Source organism: Muntiacus reevesi, chromosome 3 (assembly GCF_963930625.1).
Source record: "Muntiacus reevesi chromosome 3, mMunRee1.1, whole genome shotgun sequence".
NCBI classification, from domain to species: Eukaryota; Metazoa; Chordata; class Mammalia; order Artiodactyla; family Cervidae; genus Muntiacus; species Muntiacus reevesi.
This window is the reverse complement of record NC_089251.1, coordinates 76943037-76970614: the sequence shown is the minus strand read 5'-3', so window position 1 is coordinate 76970614 and position 27578 is coordinate 76943037. Positions and strand designations below refer to the sequence as shown.

The following is a 27578-nucleotide window of genomic DNA, read 5'->3' as shown; positions in this document are numbered from 1 at the left end:
ACAATTTAATTTTGTGACACCCCCCACTTCATGCCAATCTAAATGATGGTAGCAGCGGAACGCAGAGGGAAGGATGCAACTGAGAGACGTTTTGGAGGCAGAAGAAGCAGGACCTGGCAGTTGCTGAAGACCCGGCATTGAAGGTCAGGAAAGAGACCTTCCCCCAGGGCAGCTGGGGATGGAGGGCCAGGTTTCAGGACCAGGATCATGAGAATAGGTGGCAGGACTGGGAATGAGGGAGGGGGAGTTAATGAGTTTGGTCAGGAATATCCATGTGACGCTTGTTAGGGTAATTTATCTTGCAAACCAGGAATTCTTTTTTTTTTTTAGGAATTCTTTTGAGAGTGAAAAAGAGCTCTTTTATTAAATCATACTGCGACAGACCGAGACAGTTGGTGACCTCCAGCCATGGCAAACCCCTTGGAGAAAGGTTAGAGTGGACTTAGGGATGTCTACACACAGACACACAGACACACACACACACACACACACACAAAAAAAAAAAAAAAAAACCAAAAACAGGAGAAACCCCAAAAACTATCTTATTGACTTAAGATAGTTGTCAGAAGGAGACAAATGCATACAGAAAACAACCAAGTGCAAACTAGCATCATCACCCCGGACTCTCACAGGCCTGGGACTGCCCAGAGATGAGGTGGTCACACCTGCTCTGAGGAGGGGATGGTCAGGAAGCAGCGAGAGGGACCTAAGACTTCTTGCCCCTGAGATGCAAGCCTTAACGAAACTCTGGGAGAATCTGAGAAGAGTCTGGAGAACAGTCAGCCTCTGCCCACCCTCATCCCCATGCTGAACACAGAGAGATTGAGGGGAGCCCCCAAACATCCTGGTAAAGCACGGGGTCCATTTTGGCAGCTTTGAATCTCAAAAGCGACTCCACAGAGCAAATGTAACGCCCTTTGAATAAATGCCACATGCCTAAAGAGAGTCATGAGTCAGATCCCTGAAAGAACTTGCATTGCACCAGTGAAATACGTCTGGTTTATGCTATTGGACTAAAATAGTGACTTGTGTTAGACAAGATCAAGATGATATATGGCTGTTTGGGAATGCAACGCTGAGATGGCTTTTCCTCTCCACCAAGCATGGCTTCTAGGCAATTTTCCCCCTTATAAGATCAACAGCAGCTGAGTTCCAGAAACCAGCAGGATTCAGCAATAACATGACCAGGTTTAGGCAGGCCGTGAAAAAGGACAACTCAGAAAAGGGATGTTCATTTCAGAGGTCAGATATAAATGAGGTGAAGGTATCCTTATCAGGAACAATCCTGCTGAAGACCCACACATCTACCCCCCTTTGCAACCGTATTTATTTCCTTAAAAACAAAGGCCTGGTCTTCTGGGGCAGCATGCAGACTAGGGGCAAACACTGCTGCCCCTATCACATCCAGCCCCAAGTATAAAATTTCTGTATCTGCTACTCTGCTCCTGGCCTTCTCCCCACGCTGCCCCAACCCCCAGAGCAAAGTCAGAGCCACATTTTTCCAAGCTCAGTGTTTACACAGGATTTTATTTCGGCTGGTAAAACATCTGTATTTTTTCAAGGACTTAAATAAATGATCTATGCCGGGAATGTACAGTATAGGGTGATGTCAGGCCCCCTTTTCTTTTCGACTCACTGGGCAGAACAGGCAAACATTGTTTCAGCCTGTAGCTGGGAATGTGAATATTTATCCTGTCGACTTAATTCATACAAACAGAACGAAAGGCAGGCAGGCAGAAGTATTTTATGGCTTTAAGTCAGACTGAAAGGAGGTGGGGTGAGAAGGGGGATGGCTGAAGAAGGAATCTAAACTTTCTAATTCACAGAAACATGCCTAATCATAGAACTGCTGGGAAATGGATACAGCAAAAATTATTTAAAAGGCAGATTTGTGTTTATTTGTATGCATGTGTGTGTTTGGGAGGGGGAGGTGAAATTGGGAAAGTGAGACAGAGAAGAGTTCTCTAACTTCTATGTCGTTTCCAATCACTACAATGTGTTTGAGGACTTAATTTTCTGCTTTAAGCATATTAATCTTACTCTTAACTAGGCCACAGGCTTCCGACTCCCACGGCGCAGAGCACAGTGCTCGCTGGGTACATGTACCCGCCTGTGTCATCTGTACAGACAGCTCCACATACTCTTCTTTCTTACCCGCCCTGGAGGGTCACTGGGTGGACTGGAGGTGTGACCCTTGGATGCTGGTCGTCCAGAACAGGCTTAGTGGGCATGTGCCAGCCACGGCTACTTACTGATCTAACCTTCGGTTGGAGGGCAGGTCCAGGAAGCATTTCAAGTAGTTACTCCCCCAAACCGCAACCTGTTTATCAGATGAGGACAGATCCTTAGAAAGGTCTGGGTGAATTCCCAAAAGGTGACACTTGGCTGTGTTGTGTTGTTGCTGCCAGGAAAAGGAAGCTAATTACAAAGTGTCATTACTTCCTAGCTGACTCTGGCTTGGGAAGTAGGCCATGAATACCTCTAAGGATTAAAATGTACAAAAACAAAGTCTGTGGGGACCTAGAAATTCACTTTGTGTCTCTAATGCATGCCTTCTGCTCTAGCAACACTCCTACTGTTTCAGTTCAGGAACCAAAAGATCTTACACATAGATGATGCAAACAACTTAAACGACTGGTCTCTGCCTCCAAAATTCATTTTACACATGGCTGCAGGGAATTCTTAAAAGCCAAGCCCTGATCACATCACTCCCAAATTCAAAATCCTTCAATGATTTCCACTGTCCTAAAATAATCTTCCGGGCACTGAAGGCTCAACCTGTCTTTCTAGTTTCCCCTCCAACTTTCTCCACTTCATGACCTATTCTGTGGCTGTGAGCGATGATTTCCCACTCCTGACAATGCTTTTCCATCTAGGAACTCCCTTCCATTTCTCCCCACAGCCTCTCCAGCTCTGCCATTGAAATCCATTCATACTCTAAGACCCAGCTTCTATACTACCTCCTCCATAGAGCCTTGCTCAGCTTTTATCAACCACCTCCTATCCTCACCCTAAGACTTTCCTACTCAGCGCCCAATGACTCATTTCATTTGATTTCTTCTTTTAACTTTTTAAACCCTGTCATCATGGTTATCAATCCACATTTTCCCTTTCCTGGAGCATGGCTCACTGAAGGAAAGGACTGTGTTTTGTTCTTCATAGCCTCTGGACTCCAGGGATATACAGCTTTATCTGGCACAAAGAGACTCAATCAGTAGAGCATGTATCCATCTAGAGTACCACCCCGCCCCCTTGCCAGGGTGGCAGGAGCAGAACCTCCATTTGCAGCAGCAGTTGGAATGCTAAGAGCCAACTCTCTAAACTCTCCCCACACAATGGGGTTGGAGGAAACACACAGCATTAATAAGAGAGTATAAGAACACTCCAGGATTCTTGCCTGGGAAATCCCAAGGACAGAGGAGTTGCAGAGAGTCCGACATGACTTGGCGATTAAAACAACAAAACAGTAAGGAGTGAGTATACATCTGTCTTAGATCATCTCTAGCCTGCAGTGAGAAGTTCCATCACCCAGAAGAAGTGTCAAGGGTGCCAAGGAGTTGGGTTAGGATGAGGTTTAGAGTTAGTTAGTCTTCACCTAACAGAAAGGCTTGCTTAGAAAGTACTGACAATTTACAAAACACTGATACAGTATCTGTTCGAACTTAAGAGTTTCTAGGTTTAGAACACAGACATATTTCTGAAAAGCTACATAACAACATTTTTCAAATTACAAATTATTTCTTTGTAAAATAAATCCCAGTTTAAATTCTTTAGGAACAGCTTTATTATACATGATAATTTATTTTTTCTAACATCTGGATCCTCAAACTATTGAGTTTCCTTAAAGACAATACTGAGACCAACAAGTAACTCTCTAATGCAGTAAACCTCACTAAGGAAAAATAAAATTTGCTTAGTCAAGGCAGTTAACTGAAAGCAACACAGGGAATTCCCTGGTGGTCCAGTGGTTAGTGGGCTTCTCTGGTGGCTCAGACAGTAAAGAATCTGCCTGTAACATAGGAGACTCGGGTTTGATCCCTGGGTCAGGAAGATCCCCTGGAGGAGGGCATGACAATCTACTCCAGTATTCTTGCCTGGAGAATCCCATGGACAGAGGAGCCTGGCAGGCTACGGTCCACAAGGTCGCAAAGAGATGGACAAAACTGAAGCGACTTAGCCTGCCTGTCAGTGGTTAGGATTCAGCACTTTCACTGCCATGGCCCTGGTTCAATCCCCGGTCAGGGGCCTAAGATCTTGTAAGCTGTGTGTCATGGCCAGGACAAAAAAAACAAACTGAAGCTGAGTGTTGGGCATAAGGGATTCATTATATTATTCTGTCTACATTTGGGTATATTTAAAATTTTTATAAACAATATTTACAGAGGGAGAGAAGGGAAAGGAAAAAAAAACAGCTATAGGACATAGAGATGAAATCAATATAAAAAGATCTTATGATCTTGTGCAGGAAGTAAGATGTGTACATAAATAAGATTCAAGGTAGAAAACAGTAAGTGTTGTAAGAGAGAGAGAGAACAGAAGGTCCAGAAATAACTGAAAAAAGATGATAAAAAGTGACACAAACAATAGTGAAAATATTAACTTACTCAAGATAGACAACCAACTAGTTACTTAAGACAGACAACCAACTAGTTCTTTGGGAAATAATATAGTTGGGTCTGTATCCAAATCCTTGTACTAAATAAACTTAAGATGGAGAAAATAATCAAATATTAAGAAAAAAGAAACCATAAAAATGGCAGAAGAAAACAGGAAAATATTTTACAATCTTCAGGCAAGAACAGACTAAAAATGAACACAAAGCCATGAATAAAAAAATAAGAAGCAGAAAAACAATGTGCTTACAACATAAAAACTGAAATCTTTTGTGTAGTGAAAACTACCAGGAATATTCAAAAGTATAGGTAAGCCAGGGGTAAACTATTTGCTAATTCCCCTAAGGAACAAAGCTCTTGCAATTTAATAACAAAAATGAAAGTAACTGAGTGAAATGTGGCAGGGAGTTATACACTTCCTCATTCATAGCACCCTCAGCACCTCAATAATCTTTTCATGGTGCCTCTAGGCCAAAGGAAATTCCTAACAGTTCCATTTATTAAGTAGTTAGGTCCAAACAACCTAATAAGTATTTATGCCCGACAACTTAGGAACTGTTTGAAAAATTAAGACGCATAAGTTGAAAGCAAAAATATTTTTATTTCATTCTTTAATAACCACAATTACTTACTAATGGGATGTGTGTGCCTGCTGGATACTTTATAACTCTGCAAGCTCTGGAAATCTCGGGATTCCACCACCCTCATTTCTGTTCCACATGGATTTTCTCATGGGACTAGCTCTTTATTACAGCAACTATCAAACACTCAACTTTGCAAAGACATACAGAATCATCAAAAGGAATGCAGTGTGAGCTAATGCTGATAACTGTAAATGACTTCAAGCGAGTAGTTCACATAATATCCCACAGATGGCAAGTGTCATTGTCCTTCTCTCCCCCAAACTGAAAATATCCCACAACACTTTGGCACACACTTTGGGAACTGCAAATTTGTTTAGCCGAGAATATAAACAAGCAATTCACAGATGAAATACAAATAGCCAATAAACACATGAGGACATGAGAACACATGTTTAGTTTCATTAACGTTTAAGGAAGGGCAATTCAGACAATGAATTTTTAAAGGAAAAAAACATTAATAAGCAGAGAATTTTCTCTAAAGGGTAGGACCCATCAATATTGGGATAAGGAAACAGACATTCTCATTCATGGTGGGAGGAGAAATTGTTTCAACCTTTTCGGGAGGTAAGGAGCATGGCCACATTGCTGCACATACAATGTATGCTATATAGATGGTCTCATCTGTTTATTAGACAAAGCAGCAATTTGGAGGTGTCACTGTTGCTATCAAAATGGAAAACATGAACTTTCTTTAATCTTGAAATACCCACTTCTAGAAATTTATCTCACAGAAACATTTACAGGTATGGGCACAGAAACAGATGCCCAAGGATGATCTCAAGAAGCACTTACTTTAAGAGGAAAATTTAGAAACAGTCAATACAGGACTAGTTGAAAAAATGATGGGATGTTCCTACATAGTATTCCATCATATCTAGCCAAGCGGTATCTTCATTTAAAATAATGTTGTAGATTTATATGTATCAACATGAAAATATCCCTAAGACACACTGGTAAGTGAAAAAACAAGCTGCAAAAATAGGATGATCCCATTTTACTTGATGCCAAATTATTAACATCATGGGGGTTGGACTTTTACATTCGACACTGCACAGTTCTGTAGTTTAGAAAGTTTCACAATAAGAATGTATTATTTTTTAAAACTTCTTATTTTGAAATGATTACAGCTGACCCTTGAACAACACAGGTTTGAATTGCGAGGGTACATTTACACATGGGTATTTCTCAGCAGTAAATACTACAGTACCACAATCTGTGATTGGTTGAATCCAAGGATGCAGAGAAACCATGGCAATGGGGGGCTGACTGTGAGTTATCTGTGGATTAACCCCCACATTGATCAAGGGTGAGCTGCAGAGCCTCATCATAACAAGTTGCAAAAATAGAGTTGTTCCTTTCAGTCAGCATCCTCTAACTGTGACACCTGATGGAACTGTAGCACTAAAACCAAAGCAGAAAATTGACAATCACATTACTGTTAACTAGACTACATATCTTATTCAGTTGTCATCATGTTTTACATGTATTTCTTTGTGTGTGTGTTGGGGCAGGTGGACAGTTTTAGCCCATGCCTGGATTTGTGTGACCACCACTAAAATCAAGATACAAACTGTCTCATCACCACAAAGGAAGAAGAGCATTATCTTTGGTGTCAGAAATAATAAAACAAAATAACATTCTTTTTATCATATATTTCCCAACTTAAATTCAGTATGAAAATTCACATACTAATAATTATTGGGATGGGTGGCTGCGTGGCATTTTTCACCACAGAAATTAAAGAAAAGGAACTTTCAACACATCAAAGAGAAGGTGTTCTGACTTTTCCAAGGCTCCCCCTGGTCTCCCCCTCTGAGTGCTCAGATCTGTGCCCAAACAAAGTGAGGAAGGGCCAGCTGGGGGAAGAGACCCATTGAGGGTGGAGAAGGCTGGGGAGGAGGGGAAGGGCCAGCTGGAGAGAGCGCGGCAGGAGTATCTATCTCCAGGGTTATCTCCAGCAAACAAAGCCAAAGGAAATGGAGTTATTATACTAATTTGTATTTCTCAGACTTTAGAGAAGCTGTAAAATGTGCCTTATAAAAAGGGTTTGACCCATAGAAGTGCCTGGCTTTGAGCATCTGGACTTTAGGCTTGTAACTCCAGCTGCCCAGTGAGGGGGTTTGGGGCAAAAGCCCCACAAACCTGGGCCTGGGCCAGAGACTGCTGGCTTCTAGCACACTGCTAACAGAGATGCCTCCTTCTGAAAAATGAAGATGGAAAAAAAGTGGTTTTTTTTTTTTTTTTGACTCTGTAGTTTGTAGCTTATTTCAAAGGTCATCAAAGTAAACAAAAGGAAAGGACTGTGACTCTTTATAAGTCAAAAAGTGACAACTGTTTATAAAGCAACTGTTTATATTTTCACATGGAGGGAGGAAAAAAAAATGACTCCTCTAAGCCCCCAGGAATGGATATTTGGGCAGTTCTCCCCCTCCCCCAGTCTGTTTGTTCCTTCGCCATTCGACACCTCCAGCAGCAAAGTCGAGGAACATCTGCTGTGTCCATTTTAGTGGAATTATAAAAGTCGACTGGATGGCTGGGATTTGTGAAATAAACCAGGCAGTGTCTCAAGAAGCAAAAGCCTCTGTAGCACCTCTTGCTAACTGTGCCTTCCACCACCCTACTGAGAGCTCCCAAGGCCCGGAGTCACAAAGCCCGGCTGCAGGAAGGTCTCTCCCATTCTCGAGCCCTGTTTCCTCTAAGCGCCTCAGTTCAGGGAAGGGTGATTCCGGGAGGTCTAACAGAAGCCAAGGGTCAGTGAAACCAATCTTTATGAACCTCCTCTGATCCCTGAGAGTGATCAAAAACACCCTTTTCACTCATGAGTTTTCTGGGCTTAGCTGATAATGAACTCTGGACAAACATTATGGACGAGTTTCTGAAAGGATTTTATAGGCTATGAGATATATTCCAAAACAATGAAACTAGATGGGATTACAATAATCATCTAAAAGGTACTTTTTAAAACATGGGGTGCCATGAGCATTAATCAAGGTGTGATCCCTGGTCTGTTATAAAGATTTCATATTATTTCTACTTAATCCATTCAGGCTCAGCTCATCAAGTCCCTCTATGAAGTTCTTCCTGACAAATTTAGGTTGTGGCAATCTTTCCATCCTCTCATCCCACAGTATTTATTATCTGAACCACTCATTTGGCACCTAAGATATGTTGCCTTGATTGCTATTTATCTTTTTATGTAAACCATGTCTTTTTATCTCCTACAGAGCCTTACTGGAATGCAAAAGTTTGTTGATTTGATTTTAAATTTAAGGCAATTACCATGTGGGCTGAGATAAACAGTACTTCCAAGGCAATAGTTAACTCAATAGTGAAAGTAAACACCAAGACTGCTTGCGAATGGGTTGGCTTACAAAGTAAGATGACCAATGAATGCAAGTCCTTGAGCCTGGAACATGTTTGTGGCCTGGGCCATCAGCCTGCTAGGCTGAGCCCACTAACATGTCACGTTATGTACAAGAACTCATCACCCCTCCAACCTCATCTTAAGGAAACTCATAATCTACCCTCTAAACCTACTTCAGCTCAAACACTGGTGCCTCTAATGAAACTAAACTGTTAGATTTCTTTGTTGAATGAGTGGCTGAATGAAACAATGACTTTCTGGGTAACCATCCGTGATCCATTTTGGCCTGTCCCCTTTCACTACACTGCTGGAAGGCTATGAGGATCAGGTTTAGGGAAGTTCTAAGAAAAGTTATTACAAAATTTCCCCCATAAACAAGCCCTCCCTGTCAAACATCGGGCTGACTACAACAGGGCAATGGGATGCTCCTCTAGGTACTTACTAGATTTTAGTCTTTAGACTAGTGGCTCTAAATCCAGGGTGATTTTACCTCCAACAGACCTTTAGCAATGGCTAGAAACATTGTTGGTTGTCACAACTGTAAAGGGGTAGGTACCGGCATCTGGTAGGGAGAGGTCAGAGAGGCTGCTAAGCTAAATATTCTATGATGCACAGAACGACCCGTCTGAACAAAGAATTATCCAGCCCAGAAGGTCAAGGGTGCTGAGGTTGAGAAGCCCTGGCCTACTCTAACAGCATGGGCTCTGCAGTCAAGATCTAGCTGGGGACCTTTGGAAAATTATTTAACCTCTCTGAGTCTTAATTAATTTCCTCATCTACCCAATGGAGCTAATAATATAGCTCATCTCATGAGGGTACAGTGAAGTCTAAAAGATAACGGATATGAAAGACCTTTGTAATTACTCTTGAAAAAATTAGTCATACTTATTAATGAATACATGACTAAGTGTGATTTTAATTCGGCTGTGCATTTGAAACATCTCTTGAGGTAAAAAGGAGACTAAATAACACTAGGAAGCGAATCCCCTTGATTAAAGACTATTCTTCCATCCTCAGGGATTGTGTGCTATTTCCATAACGTGGATATCCCTCTTCATCCATCTGAGGTCTATGTTCCCCTGATTCTGTGCTATTCGGTAATTTTCTTTAATCCTCTGTGGTACCTACTTATGTTCTTTTTTTTGGGCAACTGTTTTCACTTGGCCACTGGACTTCTGCCTGTTGTGGTATTGCTCCTTAGCAATGCTTTCTTAGTGGTCTCTCAATTTTCCCAATAACTGTGCTCTCTGACTAATCATCTCACTACAGCTTAACAATAACAAAGTGTATGGCAAGGATAAATTAATTATACCTCAGGTGCTTTGAGGAGTATAAGTACAGTACTTGTTACCAAGTTTGCCCTTTTGTTGCAAGTTAACCTTTCTGCATCAAAGGTAAATTTAAACACTAGATTTACATAGAAGGCTAAGTTGTCCATTCAGTGTTGTTAGAAGAATAATTGGTGACCCTTAAAGATATTAGGTCTCTAAGTTATGACCCTCAAGAGTTTAATCCTTGATACTCTAACAGACCATGATCCATAAACTCACATATTCAAAGGTACACCTCTCCAGCTCCATTTTCCTGCTGCAGAGAGGCAAATGCTTTAAAAAAAAAGCTAAGGAAGCATATTTTCTTATTTTTCTAAGTATTTCCTAAATGTCCCAAATCAGGTAACAAATACTTCACCTTCCACTCAGGTCATTTCCTGGGTGAATCTGATCATTTCAGTTTTTTTTTTTTTAAGGAATCAAAGCATCTTCCAGGTGTATATTAGTCTCATAAAATGGATATCTGGATATTTTATATAGCAAGGAAGGCCTTATGGTCTTGTAGCCTTGTATAAAAGTTGTGTTAATATGTGTGTGTGTGTGTGTTGAAAATTCCACAGATTCTTGATTTTCACAAATAGGCAATATACTCCCAATCCTCTTGAAATTAATGGTGAACTTCAGGAGAATGAACTATGTCTCCATAACTGGCAGAATCTTAGCTATCATGAAAAGGGAGTTGAGTCAAGTGGTGGAGGAAGAAGAGGGTCTCATTCTGGTCCAGAGAGATGTCTTCAGCTTTGGCGATTACTGTCATTTCACCGTTGGAAAAACAAATGGAAATACAGGGTTCATCTTACCATTGTGAGGAAGTAAGCAAGATACTCACCACCAGGGGAATCTTGGTTCCTAAGTTGTGGACGAGGGGCACTGAGTCTGATGGAAATAACACACAACCCCCTGAGGATAGGACAGTAGTTTTTAATCAAGAGGATTCACTTTCCTAGTATTACTTAAATAGGCTTTTTGTGTAATGTGACAGACTCAAAGGCCCAGTAGAGCAACTAGAGCTGACTTCTCCTAACGCAAATGTATTAGTTTAAAGCAAGGTTTCTCAACCCCAGCACTACTGACATTTGGGACCAGAAGTTGCTTGTTGTGGGTCCCGTCCTCTGCATTATGGGATGTTTATCTGCATCCTTGGCCTCTACCTGATGGATGCTGACGGCACACCATCAGTTACAACAACCAAAATATCTTCAGACACTGCAAAATATCCTCTCTGGGGGGAAATGCTCCCAGTTGAGAATCACTTCACTAGGAATTCAAATCTATACACTGATACCAGGTATTATAGCTACTTTGGGAAAGCAAATACTTAGTATGGTCTACCTTCTTAAGAAGATCCTGATTCATTCATTTTTAAAAAATTATCTATTTATTTGGCTCTGCAGGGTTTTAGATGTGGTATGTGGGATTTTTAGCTATAGTATGTGAAGTCTTAGTTGCAGCATGTGGAATCTAGTTCCCTGACCATGGATCGAACAAAGGCCCCCTGCACTGGGAGCATGGAGTCTCAGCTACTGGACCACCAGGGAAGTCCTTGACTCATTCATTCATTCAGCAAATATTATACTGTTGATATGTCTCTTCTAGGAAGAGTGAATAGCATGTACAGGAGCCCTGGGGCAGGACAAGGCCTGGGTATTAGAGGGAGGTTCAAGGGGTAAGAGTCGAATAACAGGAGGAAAGCAGTATGAGATGAGGTTGGAAAGACAGGCTGCTCAGATCACTATGGTGCTTATAAACTACTGTAAGAAGTTTGGATTTATTTTAAGCGTGATGGAAAAAAAAAAAGGCATGATGGAACACGACTAAAGAGCTTTAAGCAGGGATTAAGAAAATTTCAGCTGTGTTTTAGAAAGGTCCTTCTGTCCGACATAGAGAGTAGAATGAAGGAGGCGTGAGTACAAGCAGAGAGGTGGATGTAGTTGTCTAAGCAGAAGAGGAGACTGGCCTGAACAAGGACAGTGGTGTAGAGAATGAGAGTAGAGAAGCAGATGATACTGGTGGATTAGACACCAAGCTAAAGAAAACTTGAGCCCCAGGTTTCTTGAGAAATTGGGTAAACGATAGTGCCATTTACTGAGAATGTAAAGCTTGATGGAGCGCCATGTCTATGGCTCAGCCAGGTTGTGGAATAAAGAGTGTGTATTTGCTCAGATGGGAAAACATCATCTTATAATCTCTATTTCCTAGAGGTTTATGGTTTATTTCAAGAGACAGTATACAAGTACAATATGGTCACATCCTCTGTGGGAGTAAGGTCTAAAGTCAATGACTAGGGTGAAGACTGTATCCAGGGAAAATGACCTTCAATCACAGTCAACACAGCCACAGACTCTAAAAGAGACAGTATATTTCCAACTCACAGCTCACTGTTCACTCTGGGGCACATGTTCACTGGGAGAAAAGGCAATACAACTCAGCAGGCGATTTGTAAATAGTTTTTCTCTTTTATTCTTTAACTTTACATATATTTAGCAAGCTAAATGAGTTCTGTATGATTCTCCTAAATAAAAAATAAAATCACTTAAGATGTGAAATACCAACAAATGAGATTTACTATCAAGCAAATTATATACAAACACATTCAGTTAATGAAAGATCTAAGGAAAGTGGGATAAACGAAAGGCTCACTTTCTGAAGAATGTGACGTTTTAATTAGAAAGAAGTTACAGACAGAGACCAGAGAGGATTTGGAATCGCATACATACAATTAGTAGTTATCCTCCATGACCACTTGGGTCTTATTCCTCAGACCCGTATAAACAACTTCAATGAAAACCTAAGAGGTTTAATGGTTTCAACAGGAATGGGGAATGATGGTAGGCAGAGGGGGAGGTATCCACAACACAGGAGGACTATGAGTGAAAAAACATAAGTTTATTTATATACAATACTTCTTCATACTGGAGGAGAGTGAAGCCAAGAAACAAACCGTTAAGGTAACCAGTGAAGTTACTATCAAACTACAGCAAGAAATTAAGATTTCCTACATTCCTTTAAAAAAAAAAAAAAAAGAAGTAATGCAGCTCATCAAAAATTTAAAAATAGAATTACCATAAGATCCAGGAGTTTTACTTCTGAGTATATATTTTAAAAAATCAAAAGGAGGGTCATAAAGAGATATTTGTATGCCTATTTCATAGCAACATTATTCACAATAGCCAAAAGCTGGAAGCAAACCAGTATCCACTGACAGATGAATGGATAAACACATGTGGTATACACATACAGTGGAATGATATTCAGCCACAAAAAAGAGGGACACTCTAACACATGGTAAACTTTGGGGAGATTATGCAACGAGAAATAAGTCAATCATAAAAACACAAATATTGTATAATTTCACTTATATTAGGTATCAAGAGTAGTCAAATTCATAGAACTAGAAAGTAGAATGATGGTTGCCAGGGGTTGAGAAGGAAGGGAAAAATAGGGAGTTGTTTAATGGGCATAAAGTTTCAATCCTGTAAGATGAAAAAGTTCTGGAGATTGGTCAACAACATGTGAATATATTTAACACTACTGAACTGAACACTTAAAAATCATTAAGATGATAAATTACACATATACTTTATCACAATTAAAAATTTTTTAAATTCAAAAGATATTATATTCAATATCATTTCTGGGACATGTTTTAAAATCTCTGATTATACAGTCCCTCATCTATTAAAAAGCCTTGTGGGTGAACTACACATTTACTTTAGTGGACCAAATGATATTGTGAGCCTGCATTAATCAGATGCTCTGAGAACCTCAAAAATTAGCATCAGATGCTAATTAAAAATAGCCAAGTCTGTCATTAGAGGCAAGCCATAAGATTGTACTAACTGTAGAAAAAGGAATAATCCTCAAGTGACAGTGAGGAACATGTAAGCAAACAGTAAAGACCCAATTTTTGTGTGTTTTATTGATGTACAGTTGATTTACATAGATTCAGGTAACAGCAAAGTGATTCAGTTTTATATATATATATTCTTTTCTGTTATAGGTTATTTCAAGACATTGACTACAGTTCACTGTGAAGACCTGTTTTATTGCTTTTCTAATGTCCACTGCTTTTCCAGTCTCTCTACTATGATGGAGGAAAAAACCACCACCATAGGTTAAATTCTTAGACAGAATTTAATTTTTTAAAGCTTCTCTGTTGCAGACTATTTTTAAAAGTATAATGCTCATTAGAGAAGATGTGGTTGAGACTATTAATGTGATCATCATCTAAAAGTCATCCTAAGGAGGTACAAAAGTGCTTTGTACCATACCCTTGTGCCAAACCTGCTTCCCATACAATATCTACTTTCTCTTTGCTCACAGCTAAAAATCTCTCAACATTATCACCCCTTTTCATTAACCCCATTCCACACTACTTTTTTAACCTCTTGATAAGTGTTTTTTTTTCCATTTACCTAACCTGAAATCCAAAATTTCATCAACTCACCAATTCAACATCAAGATAATCCTTTTCTGCTCTTCTCCATCCTCCCAACAATTATCCAACCCAACACCACAGGTCAGAAAACCTACTGGTTCTAATTCTCTTACTACCTTCTCAAGTTCACTATCTGTAGCAAAAAACACCTCTCCCATTACCTCTAGGTCTCCAGCTGTAAAACTGAAATGATATAACCAATCTCCCCTCTATCGCTCCGGATGAGGACTAAGAGTTTACATGTACTGCTGACCTCCTTGATCCTTATAAGATGGGTCATGCACATTTTTATCTCTGCCTTGGTTTCCCACAACTCTTACTTCATGCCCCTTAATCTTGACCACAAAACATTGTGCTACTAGACAGCTCCCTCAGTTTCCTGCTTCCTCCACTCCTGCCTTTGGGCAGCCTTGCCTGCTGCTCTTTAAACTTGGAAGAGTCTCTCCTTACATCTGCCAAGCTGCTGTTTCAAATGCTTCCTCTGGACTCACGTCTGCCCAATTGCTCTCCACATGAATGAGCAGGAGCACCCTTCCTGGAGTGGAACAGGTTTAGAGAGAAACTGAGCGATGAAATGAAACCCAGAACACTTTTTGCCCTTCAAATATTTGAGTTTAAAAATGTCAAGATTTTATTATTGCTCCCATGGTCCCTTAACTTCAGTGGCAAATTACCTAGTGATATATAATATCCATCACTTGGGGGATAAATCTCCTTTGTTATCCCCCGGACATGACATAAGAATCATTTGTTTCTTATATTAATTCACTTTTGTATATTAATCCCTCTCTTCTACTCTTAACCCAATGTTTTTCAAACTTGTCTGATCATAAGAATCACCTGTGTTACACATGAAAGAGGCAGATTCTGAAGTCCTATTCCAGATGCACACAATCAAAATCTTTAGGACAGAGACTTGGGAACCTGTATTTTAAACAACGCCTCATGTAACTCTCGTGTCAAGTAAGTTTGGGGAATATCTGACAGACTATTAAACCTTTTAGCAGTTTCCTAACAAAGAGACTTGAAGACATATAGCCAGATGGCCTGAAATACACAGGCTTTAGTCATGAAGATTCTACCTATTCCATCCACGCTGATGATTTAACTTAAAAATTAATACTCTGTGATTCTGCACGTTAGTTTTTCTGTTGCAGACATATTGAAAGATTCTGGTGATGAATTTATACTGCTTTATATACACCTAGAGCTTCCCTGGTGGCTCAGATGGTAAAGTGTCTGCCTGTAATGCGGGAGACTCAGGTTCGATCCCTGGGTTGGGAAGATCTCCTGGAGAAGGAAATGGCAACCCACTCCAGTATTCTTGCCTGGAGAATCCCACGGACGGAGGAGCCTGGTAGGCTACAGTCCATGGGGTCACAAAGAGTTGGACACGACTGAGTGACTTCACTTTCACTTTTATATATACCTAGTGCCTAAGGAGGACAGTATTGAACATTTAATTGAAACAATTTAAACCTTGCTGAATGGTTGGTAAAGGCACCACCCAACTCAAGAAACAAAAACAAAAAGCAAACAAAAAACCCCAAACAACAAAAATAAAAAACAAAACCCCTAAAATTTCCTCCCTTAAAGTCTACCTTAGTAGCACTGAACCCCTCCTTCATCAACCATCAGGTTAATGAGAATGAGAAAATGGTCATTTAGGGTTTGTCCCTTGGCCTAAAAGAAGGCAATTATTCAGTGACTTGGCCAGATTTCTAGAAACTATTGTGAGGCCTTGTCTGACTGCCTAGATTTCTCATAAGAGTCAACTTCCTTTATCCCTCAAGGATTACTACTTTGACCCTGTGTTCTCTCCACCGTCATGCTGGGGAGAGCTCTGAGTTAATGATTTGCATCTGACAGCGCATGATAAAAATTCAAGCAGCAGGCTGCTTTCAGCCAAGGACGCATAGGAATGCTCTCAGAAATGGAGAGAAGTTTCATGTTGAACACTGTACATGTTCAAGGATGATTATTTTAAACCATATTTTCAAAGCATGAAGATGGATTAAAATAGAAATGAATTATATTAAGTAGAAAAGAAAGTAGGACCCTTTCTAAAAAGTGAAAGATTATCACTTACATAACATCCAGAAAAATAAAGCTGAGCAAAAAATAAGAAACCAATTTATTCAAGAAGTTAATATTGAAAACAAAAGTTTCAGTAGGGTATACCAAAGCTATGCTCAATAGTACATTTTTCAAAGAGATGAACCCACTCTGTGTTAACTAAAAAGCCTCAAATATAAACAATGAGTGGTCCATATGATGAGATTCATCTCTGAAACTGAGCAGATTTCTAACTGAATGCCTAGAACAGTCTATTTATAAACCCTAATTCCCATCAACCTTAGAATGATGTCAACTAACAATAACAAGTTAATGTTTCCCAGTAAGCTTCACTGTGCCATTTAATTGCCAGCACTCGGGCCAAGGTAAACTCAACAGTAACAAAAGAGCTAACATCACAATCAAAGAACAAGATTAATGAATATTACATTTCTGCTTTGAAGTGAATGCTGAAAATCAAGTCCATAACATACTCTCGTTTAGCCCTTGGACTTCAATTGTATCAAATACTTGATTTGAAGGTACAGAGTTTAAAAATATTCTTCATGTTTTTAATTAACCACAAGCTTCATTCCTTGGAGAACTTTAAATTGAAATACAAGTTCAAGTGTCAAATCCAAAGTGTACAGCTTGATGAGTTTTTATATATGCCTAATTATATTGTTTTTTTTAAAAAATAACTTAAAACAATATAACTCAACAAATGAGTCCATTACCTAAGCTTATCTATAAGTCATCACGTTTGTTCTAGAAAATACATTATAACATTCTTGTGCACTGCTGGTTAAATGGTAGAATTCTCACCTCCTCAGTTCAGTTCAGTTCAATTGTTCAGTCGTGTCTGACTCTTTGAGACCCCATTGGCTGCAGCACTCCAGGCTTCCCTGTCCATCACCACCTCCCAGAGCTTACTCAAACTCATGTCCATTAAGTCAGTGACACCATCCAATCATCTCATCCTTTGTTGTCCTCTTCTCCTACCTTCAATCTTCCCCAGCATCAGGGTCTTTTCAAATGAATCAGTTCTTTGCATCAGGTGGCCAAAGTATTGGGAGTTTCAGCTTCATCATCAGTCCTTCCAATGAATACCCAGGACTGATCTCCTTTAGGATGGACTGGTTGGATCTCCTAGCTGTCCAAGGGACTCTCAAGAGTCTTCTCCAATACCACAGTTCAAAAGCATCAATTCTTTGACACTCAACTTTCTTTATAGTCCAACTCTCACATCCATACATGACTACTGAAAAAACCGTAGATTTGACTAGATGGACCTTTGTTGGCAAAGTAGTGTCTCTGCTTTTTAATATGCTGTCTAAGTTGGTCATAACTTTTCTTCCAAGGAGCAAGCGTCTTAATTTCATGGCTGTAGTCACCATCTGCAGTGATTTTCAAGCCCCCCAAAATTAAGCCTGTCACTGCTTCTATTGTTTTCCCATCTATTTGTCATGAAGTGATGGGACCAGATGCCATGATCTTAGTTTTCAGAATGTTGAGTTTTAAGCCAACTTTTTCACTCTCCTCTTTCACTTTCATCAAGAGACTCTTTAGTTCTTCACTTTCTGCCATAAGAGTTGTGTCATCTGCCTATCTGAGGTTATTGATATTTCTCCCGGCAATCTTGATCCCATCTTGTGCTTCATCCAGTTTAGCATTTCTGATGAGGTACTCTGCATATAAGTTAAATAAGCAGGGTGACCATATACAGCCTTGACATACTTCTCTCCCGATTTGGAACCAGTCTGTTGTTTCATATCCAGTTCTAACTGTTCTCACCTCCTACATTGACTTAAATGTTAACAGTAGATATTGAGTATTCATAATACAACAAAGAGCAGCCCTCACTTTTTGCTGGAGGAGAGACAAATCTTCAGGAGTAAATACTTTGCCTCTTTAGATTATATTAAAAATATTCAGTAAGAAAATGCTCTTGTAAAAATGAAGACAGAAGAAAAACTAAAATGTACATCTTTTGCTACGAGGGAAATGATTGATTCTGATTTTCAAACTCTGTGGTTCTTTTGGTAACTCACTCTTGAATACATCGACTCCTCAGTAAACAAAATGAATTAAATCTTTACGATTTTTCTAACTGAAACTGTTATAGTGTCTATGGACCAAATTGCTTCAGGCTGTTTCCCAAACCTCTATAAATAATTCAGCCACTTATTTGCTAAGAAGGTCCACTATCGTTTCCCTTTTCTGGTTCGTTAAGAAATCACTTGTCATTTTAGCTGCTATGTTTATGTGCTAACTTTTCCCATTGTTTAAACGTCTACCACCCAAGCCTGTGATGGATTACATAACCCAGGCTGAGGATATACAATTCATTCTGGACTTCTCTGATGGTTGAGATAACTCATTGGTAGGTGTTAGGTTTTTGTCACCACTCATCCAAACACACTCCTCCATCTTTTAACTGCCTGTTGTCACCTCCTTATAAACTTCTTCCTTAGTAGGCCATGATGATGATGTGTTTAGCTAGATAAATGTGTACATATCAGTGGCAAATATCTAAGAAAGAGCAATACTTCCTAGATACAAAATAATTGGGAAAAGACCAATTTGAATGCACAAGAAATTTTTTTAAACAGAAATAATTTCTAAAGAACTGCTGGTCTATTTAAAAAACGTGGTCAGTAACATGAACCACACTAAAACAAACAAATGACTGTCAAGTCGTATTTCTATTAAGCTGATTCTGAATAAATTCAGAAGCTTCAATGGCAGTGAACATTCAGGGAGGAAGGAAAATTTGTGTGCAGTCTTAGTGAGAATTACAAAAACAAAACTCTAAAATGGTAAAATTCAAGGTAATGAGATTTCCTCTTTAATCTAGAAAAATCTCATTCTCTTTAATGAACAAAGTAAGAGTTGACGTGGCCAGTAAACCTGGTATTCTAAGTAGGAGTTTCTAGCCACGCTGAGAACTTTGCACTGCAGGATGTGAAGGTCTTCAAATTGCCACCAAATCAACACAGCTGAGGAAGGGATGTTTTCTACAACGTGAGTTTTCTTGTTCGACTATGTCGCATTCCTATGTTTCATGTCACCGGAAGGCAATGAGCCATCCAGACTGTATCTCAAAGTGGCAGAAAGGTCCATCTCCAACATGACATAGCAGATAATCAGTCTAGTATATATTTAAAATCAGATTTTAAAAATTTTATAAATTTCTAATTTAAATTTAAAATTAGATTATTCCAGAAGCACTTGTTTCTAATACTACCAATAGGAAAACACAGAGAAAAAGAAGAAAACACTATTTCAAACCCTTTTCATTATTAAAAATGGCATTAATCTAGTTCATTCATTCAACAAACGTCTGTTGAGGGTTTACGGTCAAATGCTATGGGAGTACATAAAATAACTGTGACATGTTCACATGGCTACTTAAAGTACAATATACAATATATAGCTTAAATTATAAATCGTGATTGAAAGATTAAAACAAAAAGTCCAACATTTTCAGTATCCCTATGGAAACTGTGAGCTTTACAGGACGAATGGTACCTTTATATTGCTGCTGCTAAGTCACTCTAGTTGTGTCTGCCTCTCTGCAACCCTATGGCCTGTAGCCTGCCAGGGTCCTCTGCACATGGGATTCTTCTGGCAGGAATACTGGAGTGCCATGCCCTCCTCCAGAGGATTTTCCCGACCCAGGAACTGAACCCGTCTCTTATGTCGCCTGTATTGGCAGGTGGGATCTTTGCCACTAGTGCCACGTGGGAAGCCTTATAATATATTAACTTTCATATATACTAGGATGTTTGCATCCTCCCTGGGTTGGAAAGATTCCCTGGAGGAGGGCATGGCAACCCACTCCAATATTCTTGCCTGGAGAACTCCATGGATAGAAGAGCCTGGCAGGCTACAGTCCATAGGGTCGCACAAAGTGGAGATGACTAAAGTAACTTAGCACGCATGCATGCACATATTGGGATGCATTTCTGGTTTCTCCACTTTGTCCTCTGATCTTCCTTTCTAATGATGAGTTAGTACTATACTTTTAAATTAATGTATGATTATAAATATTAACATACCTTTATATTTTAGGATTTGATATGGCAAGCTCTACAATTCTTGACTTTTTTAAAAACATTTTTCTAGACACAAAGTCTTTAATAAAAGTTTAGCAAATTAAATCCAGTCATTACTAGAGAGGATAACACATCAAGAAGAAATGGGGTTTATCTTGGCAATGCAAAGTTGGTTCAATATTCAAAAACCAATGTAATTCATGAGTTGAAGACATAAAAAAAGAAAAACATCTGATTATCTCAACAGATGAAGTAAAAGCATTTGACAAAATTCAACATCTGTTCATGATTAAAAACTCAATAAATTAGAAATAGAAGAAAAATTCATCAACTTGATGAAGTACATCTAGAAAAAACCTACAGCTAATATATGTATTGATGAGACTGAATGCTTTCCCCTTATGGTTGGGAAACCTAAGAATGTCCATTCTCAGTATTCCTATTTCACCTTATACTGGAAGGTGAACTAGTGCAGTAAAACATGGTAGGGAAATAAAAAAGGCCGATTAGAAAGAAAGAAACTATCTTATTTGTAGATGGTATTATTATCTATTTATGCAGGAAAACCCTAAAACATATATTTTTTTAAAGATACAAGAATTAATAAGTTTACTGGCAAGCTCTTGGAATATGAGGTCAATACATGAAAATTAACTATATTCCCTAAAAACTAGCAGTGAACACTTGGAATTTTTAACTTAAAAACATTATTATTTCTAATAGAACTAAAACATCTTTGGATGAATCTACAGAATATGTGCAGGATTCATTATACAAGGGCTATGTAGGTCTGTATTCAGTAATTATTTTTTTCTGTTAAGGGCCAGAGTAAAAATGACTATCTGGGTCATACAGTCTCTGCTGTTAACTACTCAACTCCAGCATTATATTGTAATGGCAGCCATAGAAAATAAGTTAACAAGTGGGCATGGCTGTGTTCCAATAAAACTTTATTTACAAAATAGCAGGCAGGATCAATTTGGCCTGTAGATTATAGTTTGGCAACCCCTGGTCTAGAGGAATAACTCCAGATCTCAGACTTAGTAAAGTTATTTATGAATTTGCAGGACTTTGTTGGGTAGAGACGCTAATATTAATAATTTCTGTCCAGTAGAACAGATACTCCAAATATTTATGACCTATTGGACATTGAAGTGTCTAACATCTAATTTGTGCTTCCCTATTAGCCCAACGGTAAAGAATCCACCTGCCAAGCAGGAGACACAAGTTTGATCCCTGGGTTGGCAAGATCCTCTGGACAAGGAAATGCCAATCCACTCCAATATTCTTGCTTGGGAAATGGACAGAGAAGTTTGGCAGGCCACAGTCCATGGGATCGCAAAAGAGTCACAACTTAGCAACTAAAAAAATATCTAATCCAGCAACCTTATTCTAACATTTTATTAAACTGCCCTAGTTTTTTCAGATGCTCTTTGAGCTGATCATAACATCTAACTGGTCCCCTTTTATTCATTAAGTAATATCTTTTAAACATGTCATTCTAGATTTGCCTGAAACTGATGATTTTACCTTAGTGAAAATTACACTTTAAAAATGTTAATTCTCCCCCAAATTACTCTAAAATTTCAATGCAATACCAATCTTGTCTATTATCTTACTATTTACTCCTTCATATGAACTTATTGTCATGTGAAAAAATATTTTTTTTTTTTTGAAAAAATATTTTTAATTAAAATTTTTATTTGCATTGTATTAAACCCATGGTTTCTTTTGTTTGGCCATACCATGGAGCTTGTGGGACCCTAGTTCCCAACCAGGGATCAAACCTGGGGCCCTGGCAGTGAGTGCTGAGTCCTACTCAATGAACCGCCAGGCAATTCCCTAAGCCCATGTTTAAATCTGGAGAAAACTGACATCTCTATAATATGCAACATCCTTGGGGAAAACCCAAGAGAATCAGTGGAAGACATATTACACAGGATTTTTACAAATGATATTATTACAAACGAGAGTTAGGTGACTGAGCATGGGGTAGTATATAACTTAGGAGCATAAGCCCTGAAACCCTGGCTCTGCCACTTTCTAGCAGTGCGACCTTGGGCAAGTTAACTTCTCTGAGCTTTGGGGTTTCATATAGTACAAAACAATGCTCACTTTCTAGGACTGTAATGAAGATTAAATGAATAAATATATTTAAGTGCATAAAATGGTGCTTGACACAAAGTAAGTATAATGTGATGACTCACAGTATAATTACAAAGTGAATATATATAGAAACCAATCACCTTCAAGAGTAAAAGCAAGTCAAAAGATAAAGCATGAGAAAAGGATTCATGACGACAGTAGTAAGAAATATAAAAAGAGAACTATATAATCTACATGAAGAAAGCTTTAATATACAATGTCATTGAGGAATGGAGAAGAGCAATGAATGGAAAGGCATACCATGTTCTTGAGAAGGTCAACAGCATAAAAAAAGATGTTATGTATGATTAATAATTTAACACATAAAGTTAATGCAATTCCAATAAAAATATTAATAGAATGGAAGATAGGAAAACCAAACAATTGATTTCAAGTTCACAGGGTACTGAAAAAGAAAAGTAATGAAGGGAAATTAGCCTACCAAATTGTAGAACATATTACAAAGTTCTTGTGAGCAACTGTTGTATAAACAGACAAACCACTCAATGTAGCAGACTAAAAACCTAGACAATAAGAGCATCTGAATACTGAAATTTAGTGTATGATAGAAAGATAGCATTTCTGTCAGGAGTGATAAAATGTACTTTTCAATAAATGAATTTGGGACCAAAAAAATAATGCAATAGCTGTCCATTAATTTATTTTTTAATTCCTATTGATAAGGTTCAATAATCTTCATAATAGTATTTTTAAATTTATAATAAAAATAATGACAGTTATCACTTATTAAAAATTATAGCATGATAGCCACTATATTGGGAAGTTGTACATACATCTTTACTCCTTATACCAACCTTTCAAATTATGTGTTATCATTAGTTTATAGATGTCTAAGCTTCATTTTAGAATTTAAGTGATTTACCCCAAGTCAAATACCCTCAACGTAGAAAAAGAGTACATCAAGCCTAGATGCCAAACCTCTTTCCATATACCATCCTCCACCCATAAAATAACACAGGTCTCAAAGAAACTCTAAGCATGAAGCAATTAAAACCATGGGACATTATTCAATTTCTTATACTATAATGGAAAAAAAACAGAAGACAGAATTAGATCTATATGTATAAATGTATAATTGAATCACTTTGCTGTATAGCAGAAATTAATATAACATTGTAAATCAATAAAAAAGAAAAAAGTACAAGATTATAAATTGTGCATATCAAGTAGGAATGAAGTGACTACAATAAAACATAGTATCTTCTCTTTATGCTTTTTTAGTTTATAAAGGTAATGCTGAGGTCTTATTTCCACTCTGTCAGGAGAGCCTGGCATTTCAGCAACTGAATAATAGTCAAGGTCAATCCACCTTATACCAAATTCTTTCCAATAAAGAAAAGAGTTAAAGTGAAGCTACAGTGAGCTTCAACACAACTTGACACTGAGGAAAATGTTGTATCTTTTCATTTTCTACATACAAGGTCCCAATGTGGGAAACCGAAAATCTGTATGCCAGAAGAATAAAACACAGGTTATTTTGACTTCCCTCTGCTGGGCAGTAAGCCTCTTGAACTTCTATTTTTGGAAATGGAGGTATCCCTTTAATCCTGTTACAGAACTGCTGATGGTGGTAAGACGGCAGAGGAAAGTCGGCACAGGGCCTGTACCAGCAGTCTCCAAGAGCAGGAATAAAGCAAAGCACAAGCAAGCAAAAGCATTTTGCTAGAGAATTTTGTGAAACTGGTGTCAGTGTTCACAACTCAACACAAAAAACACCACCCAAGTGCAAACCATTTCAGACTAAAGGGGCCCCTGAAGTCAGATCAACACTGAGAAACTCCCAGAGTCACGGCATGGTTAACATTGTACTTGCAGAAAACAGAACAGCCCTTCTCCATGTCTGTCCTTTCCAAGAATTCTACACATAACCAGCAGCACTGTCTTCTACTTTATTTGGTGTGTATTAAGATATAGTTCAGAAAGTGCAAGCCTTCTGTTTAGACTGTCCGGTACAAAGACACTGTTGCTACACTCCTGAAGAAAGATCCTCTTCTTCTTTAAAAGACCCTTTGGATGATTTTTTTTTTTTCCCTACCAGCAGCTGAGACAAACGAGCTGGCATTTATTTTTAATGAAAAGCACCTTTTCTCCAAACATGGCCTCCATTTGGTTCAATTCATTTTCAAAGTTCTTTTGATTATAAAGCTGAAAGTACACAGGACAAACGTCCCTCCCCCTGAAATGAATCTAGTGTTAGGGATTTACCGGGATGTCCCCAGACAATGTTAAAGAGCTATATTCTAAACACTCAGCCTCAGTTGCTGAAGGTCACTTGTTAAATAGGTGAAGACTAATTCTACTCCACTTAGAAGCAAAATAACAAACACCTGCTTGGGGTCAACAGTGAGGACTCTTGCTACTTTCCAGAACGAGACCCAAATGCAGCACTTGGATGAAGTCAGGTGTCAGTAATTACTGACATTCAGAAGAGCCTTTCAGAGACTCTGGCAATTTGAAAACACACAGCATGCTTACCTCTACCCATCACTGCTCTATGAGAAAGAAAATCTGGTCTTCTAAGTGAGAGGATGAGAAAGTAGATGTACTAGAATTAAGTTTTAGAGGAAATCAAAAGTTGCAAAAATAGCAAACAAAGTTTCTGTATATCCCTCACCCAGTTTCCCCATGGCTACACCTTCCACACTGTGATTCATCCTCACAACTAAGAAAACAATTGGCACATTATGTTAACTTTACACACTTTATTCAGATTTCACTAGTTTTTACCTATTGTCCTCTTTCTGTTTCCTGTCCAGGTACCAGGATGTACTATCCAGGCTCTTCCGGTTTGTCACAGCTGTTTTTGATGACGACAGTTTTAAGGAGTACTGGTCATTTTGTAAAAAGCCCCTTGATTTGGGTTTGTCTGATTTTTCTTTTTTTTAATTGGACTAGCATTATGGGCTTGGGGAGGAAGACCACACAGGTGACATGCCATTCTTATCATATAACAAGGGTACATGCTATCACACACTAGCAACATGACTTATCACTGTTGATATTAGGCTAGATCACATAATGGGGAGGTAATGTTGGCCAGCTTTCTCCACCGTGGAGTTAATTCTCCTCTCTATCTCTCTGCATGCTCTGTAAAAGCAAGTCACTGCATGCAGTCCACACTCCAGGGATGAGGGGAGGGAAGGTAAGCTTCACCTTCTGAAGGAGGCACTGCCAGGTAACTACATAAATTATTTGGAATCCTTCTGTACCTCTTCTTTATCATTTATCTATTTGTTCAATTATTTATTTATTTACATCAGTATGGGTAGGCAGGAAGTTACAAGCCCACTGCAACATCCTGGAAAAGGCTTATTTGGACTAGCACTTCTAACTGTAATGCGCATACACGTCTAACTGGGGATCTTGGGGAAATGCAGATGTAGATTTAGGAGGTCTGGGGCGGCCCAGGATTGTGCATTTTGGATCAGCCCCAGGCAGTGTTGACACTTCCGGCCTGGCGCTACGCTCTGAGTGACAAGGCTCTCGAGATGGTGCCCGACTCTTTTGGGAATGAGTGCTTATTCTGCTCCACGGTGACCCACCCCATCTCTGAAAGGCCAAGAGAGGAAGCAAAAGGGAAATGTTTTCAATCCTCAGATGTCGTCTCTGGAATATAAACTCTGAGGTCAACTTTTTGGTGTTGCTTTTGTTTTTGTTTTAAATTAATCTGTAGATGCTTCAGGCGCACCACCACCGCCACTCCTGGCCCAGCCTCTAACACACATACAGGCTACCTCCACTGACCAAACTCATTGTGATTGAGGTGGTGGTGATATCTAAGATTTAACTTCTGGAATGGGGAGACAGCTGGGAATTGTGTATCTCTATTCACTCTGTACTCTCCTTCAGGAGGGAGAAAGAATGAAAACAACAAAGAAGGAAATGTGAGGACAAAGGAAGATTACCAAAGTAAATTATACATTGATACAGAATAGATGGAGTAATGACCTTGAAGACATCAATGCAAAACAATATGGTCCACCTCCTTCTTTTTGGCTGTGCATCCTGCATGTGGGATCTTAGTTCCTTGACCAGGGATTGAACCCATGCACCCTGCAATGGAAGTGTGGAGTCTGAACCACTGGACTGCCAGGGAAGTCCCCCTCCTTCTTCAGTGAGGCTGAGGAGGTCCTGGGGAGGAGTGGGCTACAAGAGCAGCAGCCCTGCTACCGCTGAGTGATTACAGGATAAAGGACACTGATATTGATCTTCAGAAATCTACCACCTCAAAAAAAAGAAATCTATCACCTCGTTTTGAGTTGGTGGGTTATAGATTGTACTGTATCTCCATCTCATTTTGAGAATATGGACTCAAATTTCCAGCACTTTAATTCTAAATGCACACATACATACATGAGTGTATGCTCAATCATAAATTTTCATATAAACAACTGCCCTATAACTCTGTGCCTTAAACAAACATTTGAAAATCAAACCTGGTGACTAAATTTTCTCTCAGGCTGATCAATGAATACTACTTTTCAAAATAAAAAAAGGAGTGTGTTAATTGGACTAGTAAATGTCTCACATACTTAGAAAAAACAATTATAAAACATGAAACTACAACTGCATTTTAGAAGCATGTCCTATAATCCAAGAAGAAACGAAAGGCATCATGTCCCTTTGCTATAGACTGACTTAAACTTGTAAGTAAAACCTGTCTTACCATCTATATGAAATAAAGATACTTTTTAAAGGCTTAAATAGTGAATAAGGGGTAAAAATGTCAAATAGCACATTTAAGATGTTAATTATACTGATCTCTTTGAAGTGTAACAAAGATGATGGAATTTTCTGGTACTTATAAACTCTTCAAAGTCACAATTAAAAAAAAACATGTTAAACTCATTTTACATAAAAAATAACTCCAAACAATTTTAGTTCCCTTTTGGGAAATATGGTTCTCAGG

General features: G+C 38.8%; 1 protein-coding gene and 1 long non-coding RNA gene across 3 annotated transcripts in view; one reads left to right on the top strand and one right to left on the bottom strand.

The window, feature by feature from the left end:
• The window catches only part of THADA (THADA armadillo repeat containing), a 325428-nt gene that overhangs the window by 103821 nt on the left and 194029 nt on the right, over window positions 1-27578 (bottom strand). The window lies entirely within an intron of this gene.
• Window positions 81-26918, top strand: LOC136162957 (uncharacterized). Its single transcript, XR_010662179.1, has 5 exons — window positions 81-143; window positions 331-430; window positions 25426-25529; window positions 25770-25844; window positions 26519-26918. It is a non-coding gene; the product is annotated as an uncharacterized lncRNA (long non-coding RNA).